This window comes from Cibotium barometz, chromosome 64 (genome assembly GCF_041138505.1).
Source record: "Cibotium barometz isolate CiBa-2024 chromosome 64, ASM4113850v1, whole genome shotgun sequence".
In the NCBI taxonomy this organism is placed as follows: domain Eukaryota; kingdom Viridiplantae; phylum Streptophyta; class Polypodiopsida; order Cyatheales; family Cibotiaceae; genus Cibotium; species Cibotium barometz.
The window spans coordinates 4,472,049-4,482,885 of NC_141109.1; the positions used below are offsets into that span (position 1 = coordinate 4,472,049).

At 40.3% G+C, this 10,837-nt stretch overlaps 1 pseudogene; it reads right to left on the reverse strand.

Moving 5' to 3' along the window:
* Positions 1–5,149: 5,149 nt before the first annotated feature.
* On the reverse strand, positions 5,150–9,155 carry LOC147603228 (drimenol cyclase drtB-like; annotated as a pseudogene).
* Between the last annotated feature and the right edge of the window lie 1,682 nt (positions 9,156–10,837).

Sequence of the window (10,837 nt, forward strand, 5' to 3'; positions counted from 1 at the left end):
AAGGTGAAGAACATGGATGTGTATTTAGCCCCTTTAGTTGAGGAGCTTCGTGTTCTATGGGAGGGCATTGAAGTTCATGATATTTCCAAGAGGTTTAGACAACGTGCGCTAATATTGAGAGGAATACTTATGTGGACTATGCATGATTAGCCAGGCTATGGAGAGTGCTTAGGTAATACTATAGCTTGTTAACATATTATGTTAAGTCATGATTGTCATCCAAACGTACCTGCTATAATCTTTTCTGATGTTCTACAGGGCTTTCAATTTTAGGGTATAATGGATGTCCATTATGTGGCCGCAACTTGAGGCTCGATACTCAAAGCTTATGAAGAAGATAGTATACGAGGGGCCACAAGAAGTATCTCCCAGTGGACCATCCTTTGCATGAGGGATTTCTAGGGAGGTCTCCTCGCATATGGAAGAGCAGTGAATAGAGGACCTTATGGGAGCTGGATCCAACCTGTACACCTCCAGGAATGAAGCGTGTATCCATTTTCCATCAACTTCCATACTGGAATGACCTTCTAGTGAACCATCTTCTTGACCCAATGCACATTTTCAAGGATATAGCCGAGGTGCTTTGGAAAACCATCATAGGAGCAAAGGAGAGCAAGGCACAACGAGATGATTTACAAGAGGTTCAATGCATGCACCACTTATGGGCCCAAAATAGAGCAGGTGGAAAGGTGAAGCTAGCAAAAGCACCTTGGGTCATGAGACAAAGGAAGAGCAACGGCATGTAAAGAAGTGCATTAGTGAGTTTCATACCCCTACAGGATGCATGCATTGCTTGAAGGGAGCATTTACAAAGGACGATGAGCTTAGTGGCTTGAAGAGTCAGATTGGCACAAATTCTTGCAATTCGTGCTTCCTATAGCCATCAAGGATTGCCTAAATGATGATATTAGAGCAAAAATTTATAAAATTGGTGTAGTGGTGCATTGGATATCAAGGAAAGAGATTAGTAGAGACACATTGGAAGCAGCACGATTAAACTCCATCGAGGCTACTAACAATGGCTGAGAAATACTTTCCAACAAGTATTTTAACCATTCAATTACACTTGCTAGTTCATGTGATTGATGAAGTTGATGTGGCTGGGGTTGTCCATAGCCGATGGATAATTTTCTTGGAGAGATTTATGAAGACACTTAAAGGACTTGTTCATCAAAGAGCTCGTCTTGAAGGTAGTATGGCAATGGGATGGCTTGTTCAAGAATCACTTATATATATAGCTGAATTTCTCAGTACGTTTGATCCCGATATGCTAAGATTATGGACACAAGAAGAAGATGATTGACTAGTTGGGGAAGAGCCAGAAGGGAAAGGCCTTATGAGAAGAATGGATGTAGCATTGCTTGAGAAGATCAATAAATTTTGCATCTTAAACTCACATGCTATGGAGAAATGGATCGAGAGATATAACTTGGTGAAGGCTGAAAGGGACCAAGCTCGTTTGAGTTTTAGAAGGAGTCGAACAACCGGCACACTATTGTACCCCACAGAACTTGCACTTCTTCCAGAATTTCCGTCTAATAAATGGCTCAAGCAAACGATACTACAAGCTAAACTCAATGTGGTGAATCAATAAGTGATGAGGAGGAGGAGCTTGCATATGGTTGTGATTTCCATGTATGTGAGTTAGAGATATCTACGCATTGTCTTTTATGTTGTTCTTTCGTGAATTTATACAATAAAAGTACTTATTTATTATGCTTACAATATCATAAGTTTGGGGTAATTTGGTCCCGTGGACATCACTTTCGAGTAGAAGGAATAGATAAAAAGAGAACAACATTTGATTGTGGTGTGAAGGCTAATTTCATGCAAGAAAGTCATTCAAGTGCAAGTGATGGCAATACTGAAGTAGGCATGCTAGATTATTGTGGAACAATCCAAGATATTATCAAAGTTGGATTCAGAAAGTTTGATATGTTCATTTTTTATGTGAAATGGCTCAAGTTGGTAACTTAAGAGGTGCAAGTAACTGTACGCAAAGACAAGTGTGGATTTCTTCAAGTAGACCACACAAAGATATGGACTGACCAAAGGGACACATTTATGCTACCAGAGCACTGTGAGCAAGTCATCTTTGTGGTAAAGACCCGACAGATCATAAATGGTTATTTGTGATCTAAATAAATCCACGTGGAAAACAAATATTTGAAGAGGTGAAAATAGCAGTTGATTAGTTGCCAGATGCTGAGGAACTCTCCCTAGATCATGTGATGGTTGAGCATACACCACTAGCACCTATTGAATAACAAGAAGACATACTAGTTGAGGAAGTAGGTGAGGCTCACACGGGATTAGGATCGGCGGATGAAAGTGTACTCATTGAGCAAATACATCTTGAATGAGAAACAGACACTAGAGATAATCCAAAAGAAGAAGAGATTCAAGCTGAGTATGATCATGATGCATCGACAGCTCTCATGCTAGAGCTAGAAGAGGATGACGACATGGATGAGTTACCTTATACTACTACAAGACAACCGGTTCCACCAATTGACAACAATGATGGAGTATTTCTAGAAATAGATTTATTTGGAGCCATGGATCTCGCTGAGAGGAACGAGCAAGTTGATGATGAACTTTAATTTCATTGTAAAACAGAGCACTTTCTTAATTGCACCTTAGTGATGAAGGAGGAGGAGCTAGCATTTTTTCTCCTTTAAAGAGCGTGATGCTTATACCCTCCTCTCTCCCTCGGCCCCCCCCTCTCTCTCTTTCTCTTTATCCCTCTTTCTCTCTGATCTCTCTTTCTCTTTATCCCTCTTTCTCTCTGATCTCTCTCTCTAGCTTTCTCGCGCTCTCTCTCTCTCTCTCTCTCTCTCTCTCTCTCTCTCTCTCTCTCTCTCTCTCTCATAGACACATATGCTTGCAAAGAGGTAGAAAGAGAAGGCTAAAACACACCCCAAGATGGGAACTAGCAAATATTATATATAAATTCAATTTTTTTTTAAAATTCCGACTGTCATTTCGATGTATATTTCAACGCCTGTTTCCACGTATATTTTGACAGATATTTTAACTCCTTTTTCCATGCATATTTCGACATCTATTTCTATGCACATATCGACGACGTGACCAGGCGTGGAAACTAAGCGTCGAAAAACAATGATTCACTTGTAGTTGTCCTCGTAAGTCTTTTGGACCATAACAACATTAATAGCTACAAAAAAAAAGGTGACATTCTTTAAATAAAATATTAGAACACAAAAATAGATTTAATTTTTGTTCAGTTAAGAGGTCTACCATGTGCTTGACTTGAAGCTATCAATGCTTGGCGCCTTACGAGAGTTCTCAAGAATTGTTTTATGGTGCACTCGCTTGAAGGATGTGGGTGTTTCAGATAAGCACCTCTCCTTGTACAAATGCTTGGATACAATGCCAAGGGATACAAGCGTATCGAATAACACCATAGGGTATTTTGCCATTTCTATTTCCAAAGCATTAGAATGAGTATTGTTAAACATTGTATAAGAGTATAAATTGTTGACAAGTATGCATACTTTTGTAAAAAGAATATACACACGAAAAAACATATACATTATTAGTAAAAATTACACTTGAAATATGTACATTTTCTAAAAAAATATACGAGGATTACTTGTACTAGTGCCTGGAGGGCCAAATCGTAAATACTTGCTCTTAAGAAGATAATGATGATGCAGGTCTCCTTGTATCAGCTCATGTGTACAAAGGTGGTGCAACAGCCCAAACTAGCTACCTATAACTTACACAAAGACTTTAAAAAATATATATTTTACTATTAAGGTAGGTAGACACATGAATTTCCCAAACTTAACAAACACTAAAGTTGGATTTAGCTCCTTGTGCGTCTATAAACAAAATCCACGAGCATCGTACAGTAACCCCTTCCTTTGTTCATTGTTAATGATGCAAACAAATTTTCAAATCCATGAGCGTCGTATGTAACCCCTTACTTTTCTCATGGTTAACACTTGCTTAAAATATTTACTTTAGCACAAAGTATTAAGGTGTGGTCTTGATTCCATGACAGTCTACTCTGACCGCTTCAAATCCATGGATGCATGTTAACCCTCTTGCTTTTGTGGTGGCTATCATGAATGAACTATTCTCTTGGCCACGAACTTAACAAACCTAAGTGGTTTTTGATAAGTTTTCATCCCCATATATGAATGCTTCCAATACCTACAAATACTAGATCATGCATATAACCAAGCAAAACAATTCAAAACTTAAAGAATTTATGGCTACTCCTCTTGAGCGACTTCATAATGTGCGTGACAGGATTTGACTTCACGCAGCTCCTCAAGGCCAGCTCCATTGTCAAGGCTGCCGCCAACATCGACTACTGTGCCCCTAAGGTGGTTGAAAATAGGCGCAATAGCCTGCGGATAAAACAGGCTCCGGTGATGTGCAGTAATGGCTAATGAGGAGACATGGATAATGGCTACGCGCACTAATGAGGAGACGTAGAGCTGGGAGACAAAGGCAGAGGCTTGTGTGCTGCGGAAGGATGCGGTGCTTTACAGTACGCGCACAGCATATTTTACTTATTCATGGTGCTTTTTCATTTTGATCATGGGTAATCCTCTGTCCATTCTAGCATACTGCAGTATGCCATTGAGGTATCTTGTTGGCCTTGTGCTTTCTCAAGACAGAGCTGTACATAGCCTGATAGGAAGAATTTTATCTCGAAAATCTCCTCAAAGCTTCTTTTTAACAATTTGGAATTATCTATCCATACTAACCTTCATGATGTAATTTGATTTATTTGAAATATAATTATGATCTAGAGAGAGAAAAATACTTAGGTTTGCAGAAGGGGGAGCTAGAGACAGAGGAGAATTTCCACTTTGTCACCAACCCAAGCCTCACCCTTCCACTCTTGTTTTTTTTTTTCCATGATCGTGCTTTGGCTGGCAATGGAATAAAGCAAAGTAAAGCGCCAAGGCAACTAAAATAAACCATATTGAGCTTAGCCCACCCTCAAACATGTGAATTAGCCCACCCTCAAACATGTGAATTGCATACATCAAACACTAGAGGCATTTCACTTATTAGAAAAGCACCCAAGTAGTGTCAAGCGTGAAAGACATTGCAAGGGCAAGAAGAGCTTCTCCACCAATGTGAAGTGCCTTACAATTATGAGCAAGAACACAAAAGGCCTCCTTTGGAAGCGGCTCCATCTATTGATTAGCAAGACGGTTACAACGAACGGCTACGGACAAATTCACACATACATCATAATATTTAAGGTCAAAAAATCTACAAATTCTTTAGAAAAGGTTTCAAAACTTTAAAGATGCAAGTTTTGTGATCCGTTGAGAAACATGCCTTCTGCCAACTTGGAATAATCCATGACCTTAAGTGATCTATGCGTTGCCTTGAAGTGCAATGAACGCGTAAGCTGTAGTTAGAGCCTTATTCCCAATCCAGCTTTTCGCATTGCTCCCATAGCGATATATAGGATGAGCATCCCACGACCCTCAAGATTCTGGAGTTGCACAAGTAGTTCCTCATCTCTTCTATTAACCTCAACCCCAGACATGGTGCACGTGACTATGCGCATGGCAAGTGCAAGAGCATCACCACCCATACCTTTGCGCTCTTCCAACCTAGCTGCCAGTAGACTCCTCAAGCCACTCTTTCCAAAGTGGTCCTGAAACTTGTGCACTAGGCGAGCCACGCAGAAAAGAAAAGCTTCGGCTAGGTTGTAGTACAAGGTTCCATCAAGATAAGCTCGGTGTAGCAGTACACGATGGACAAAGCTCTCAGTGTCCTCAGCATCTTTGGCTCGATTGGCAAGGTGGAAAAGGAAAATCACATTGGTAGCCACCACAGGGTCTATGCGAGGCCGTTCGTGGTCGAAGTAGACTTGCAGGATGTTATCGTTGCTCACAAATTGAAGCATGTGGTCCAGGACTCTGTGAATGGTGTTAAGGTCCACCTTGCCAAACTTATGGAGTACAGATAAGCCAAGGGAAGTGGTGTCAAGATCGTGTGGTGTGTCGTTGTAGGTGCACGCATCGGAAGAATGGTCTGTGCTGCAGCGCCCCGAAGCAGGCCTATTGATATTGATGAATTTGATGAGGCCGATAGGAGGAGGAGGGGAGTGCATGGGTAGAAAGCGTGGGTCGTTGAGCAGGTCGGCCATCACGAACTGGGAGAATTGATCTTGGATCCGGATGCCATCAGAGGTCAGGGATGGGTGCCCAGCTCCAGCGTCGAGAAGAAAGCGTCCCGCCCACGTGAGAGTGGCGCGCCGACCCCGACACTGGCACACGATCCGCCTCACTGTGTCTCGGCCGGGAGACTCATCATCATTATCGTCTCTCGCGCCCACCGTATGACCACCCATCCCTAGCGACTTGGCGGCCACTACGTTCTCAAAATCACAGTCGATGAAGAAAGTTTCCTCGGCCTTGATCCTTGCCTTGGCCAGTACCAGCTCGAAAAAACCCAATGAAGGTTTTCGCATACCCTCCTCCGCGGACGTGAATATGGCCTCGAACTTGGAGAATACGGCAGGAAACTCGTCCTGCAGCCGCCGCTGCTCCTCCATGGACGCGTTGGACGCGCAGAAAAGCCTTAACCCACTATCCTTCAGCATGTCCAGAAGCTGCAGCATTGACGGCACAGGCTTCATCGCTCTTTCCAGCAGACACCTTCTGATTTCCGACTCCTGCACGGCGTTGTATTTCAACGCCAGTTGCCGGAAAGCCTCGTCTGACAGGATTTTCCCCGTCTGGTATTTATACCAGACGCTCGTGCGCAGCATGCGCTTGAGGAGCCTCTCTGGCGGAGCGTTTGCATCCTCGATGAGGGCGGGCTGTAGTAATACTCCGACAGGCTCGAAAATCACATTGCAAAATCCAGAGCTCCCAAAATTAGGCTGCAAGTTGAAACAGTTATTAGTTTGTGATTAATAAAATTCTATTTTCATAATTAAGTGCAAAAATAGACAATTTTCGACAAAAGAATTTAAATTTTTGAGCTTGTGGCAGTTTTAAAGAGGCCAGTACATCTGCGAGATGGGGGCTTTCAACTTCCATCGGGAAAGAATTTGTGTGGAGCTTCCCTCACATTAAGAACCAAGGTTGTATCCTAGAGAGAGAGAGAATTTGTGTGGAGCCTCCCTCACATTTAGAAATAGAGCGAAGTTTATCTCTTTATCTCTATATCTATACAAAATTGTCCATAACCCCACCTTTTGGCTGGCGGTACTGCCAAAGCAAAGTAAAGGTTGGACCTTTTGGCGCCATTTACTTTGCTTTGGCAGTACCGCTTGCCAAAAGGTTGGACCTTTACTTTGCTTTATTCTATTGCCAGCCAGCAGTACGGCCAGCCAAAAGGTTGGACCTTTACTTTGCTTTATTCCATTGCCAGCCAAAGCAAAGTAAAGGTCCAACCTTTTGGCTGGCGGTACTGCCAAAGCAAAGTTGCTTTGGCAGTACCGCCAGCCAAAAGGTCCAACCTTTACTTTGCTTTATTCCATTGCCAGCCAAAGCAAAGTAAAGGTTCAAGGCAACTTACATGATGGTTACCTTGGACCTTTACTTTGCTTTATTCCATTGCCAGCCAAAACATAATCATAGAAAAAAGAAACCAAGAGTGGAAGGGTGAGGCTTGGGTGAAAATTATCCTATGCTTTTAGCTCCCCCTTTTGCAAATCCAAGTATTTTTATCTCTCTCTCTCTCTAGATCATAACTATATTTCAAATAAATCAATTTACATCATGAAGGTAAGTATGGATACATGATTCCAAATTGTTAAAGAGTGAGTTTCCTAACCACACATGAAACAAACTTCAAGTAGGTGTTAGATTAGTTGATTTAACCGTATAGTTAATTTTTATTATTGTAGTTAGCTCTTATTCCTCTCTTTACTAGAGTTAGCACCAAGAATTCAATCAATTTGTTCCATAATAGCTTATAAACATTTCCTTGTATATATATCAATACCTTTGATGAATAGAAGCAGAGCGTGTGTTTATCAAGCAATCTTTTGAGCATTGTATTAACTAGTGGCTTGACCCATCCTTGAGACGAGCAAGAGTATTCTTATTTGTCGATCACAAATCAGTGAAGTAGAGAGAGGTGTTGCTCTAGAGTCCCAAGATCATGGGTTCAAGCCCTTATTGTTTTGCGAAAGCGATGGCACGCTCGGTGTGTTTTTTTTCTTACTTTCTAATTCCAAACAATTGAAAAAAAAAAGGAACGCTCATCTTTGAAGGGTAAGTAGGGATAAGCCTTATATTTGAAGCCTATGATGGGCCCCATGGTCCCTTACTTGCCAACCTATATACAAACACACCATGCTTGCCATATATATACTCGTAAAGCACTTAATTTCATTGAATAAAGCACCAAACTTGGCGTAAATAAATAGCCAGCATTTCAATCCAAAATAATATTGACAATCTCAACACACCTGAAGAAAACTTTAAAAAAATCTTCAGACAACTGGATTATCTATCCTTAGAAGCCTATACTCCTCGCCTCCATCTCGCAAAAAACATAAGCTAGTGCAAGATAAACGTTTCGTGTAAAAAAAGAAGAAAAATAACAAAACCTTACAAAACTCATTTGGTGGATCAATATTTGAGACGAACGGGGTTTGAACAGGCTTGTAGACAGCAAATTGAAAAATTTTGTATTGTACAGTGCCTATGACTCGAAAATCTAACCTATCAGGCTTTTCATAGTCTACAAACATTACATGTACATGAAGTTGATCCGCGATCTTTTGTAATCTCAGATTGTAAATTCCAAGGAGCCCAAAGCTCTCGTTGTAGGAGTCTCGACCATATAAACCCAACAATAATTTGGGTTTATAGGGGTCTCGACCATATAAACCCAACAATAATTTGGGTTCTAAAAAATAAAGATATTCCCTGTTGCGAAAAGAATGTATCAATAGCAATATAAATTCATCAAACAAACCGCAAAACCTACATAAAAAATAGGTTTCTATATACATTGTAAAACACCAGTGCTCTAGTCTAACAGTTCGATAATTAGAGATGCTATTGCTGCTTGTCCTTCCCAAAATGGAGGGTCTACAATTCAGCCCCATGAATATTACATAGATTATGGAACACAAAAATACCTAAATTATAGCAATCTCAAAAAAAATTTACCTTCAATATCTTCGCCATCACCATAAACAAATGAAAGTAATCTCGTTGCCACCTCCATCCTAAGAAATATACCCCTGATATCAAATATAACACTCACAACACTAATAATTCACATAACACTTTAAGGTCTCCCTCTCTCCCTCTCTCTCTCTCTCTATATATATATATACGTTTAGTATTTTGTGCCAAGAAAGAAAAATAAATAAAAGAAAGCCAAAAGTAAACGTGTGCTTATCTGAATGTCCAAAAATAACAAATAGGAACTCACCAACACCACCCATCCGCTATCTCAACAATTAGAACCACCTCTTGAGCAATGACGGGGCATTCTCTTTTGTGGATCTATATGGTATCTTTAGCTAAATCCAAGTATATATATACACATGAATTCAATAATACCAAAGAGAGAAGCATCAATGTGAAAGATTGCATAGAAAGACAACATAGATTACACATGTTACATCATTGGAAATATTTTTTTCATTGATACAGATATATCTATGATTGTAGTCTCCACCGTTTGTAAGCTACTATATCAATAGATTGTTCTCTACCTTTTGGGCATAGATTAAATTTACATCTTGATTTCTGCCATTTGGAAAACCTCCTTGTAGACAACATTAGTTGTGAAGACTTCGGTTGAACCTTCTATGCTGCTTTCCTATTCCATATGATGATTTACACACACTTTCACTGCATCAGATGATCTAACACGTGACATAGCAACGTACAACTGTCCATCTATATTCAAATACTTGTGTAGCCAAGTAAAGTCGCAATGCACTCAATGTTTATCCTTGTGACTTATTTATTGACATACCAAAGGCTAACCTTACACAAAATTATCTCCTTCTCATGTTAAAAGGCAATTGCAGCATAGTAGGTATGAATGTTATCCTATCAATAAAAACCCTATCTCCAATGTTGGTACATGTAATGATTTTTTCTTCTATTACCTTTGAGTAAAATTGCTTGCATACCAATCTAGTAACATTACAAAGTCCCCATCGATCCAAATTGTGGAGCAACATGATAGGAGCATTAATCTTTAGAATCAAGCGATGAGGAGGGTAACCACCACCCAAGTTCAAACTGTTCAAGTACTCAATTGGGTACAATATTGTGTCGTTCTCGAAAGAAGCAACGGAATCAACACTGAGGTATTCTCTTTCAAGACCGGGCAATGCACTCAAGGCTAGTTCAATAACCTCATCAACCTGTAGATTTTGTGGTGCAAGTATAGCACAGTCTTTAAAGAAGCATCCATATTCCTCCACCCTTTCAAGATCTTTGTATACCCATTATACCAAACTCAAAATGGAGTTCCCATCACCACATTTAAATGTTGTTCTCTTTTTATCTATTCCTTCTACTCGAAAGTGATGTCTGCATGACCAATTTGCCCCAAACTTACAATATTGCAAGCACAATTCCCAACTAGTCGATCATCTTCTTCTTGTGTCCATAATCTTGGCATATCGGGATCAGACGTACTAAGAAATTCAATTATGTATACAAGTGATTTTTGAACAAGCCATCCCACTGCCATACTACCTTTAGGACGAGCTCTTTGATGAACGAATCCTTTAAGTGTCTTCATAAATCTCTCCAAGAAAAACATCCATCGGCTATGGACAACCCCAGCCACCACAGCAACTTCATCAACGACATGAACTAGCAAGTGAAATTGAATGGTTAAA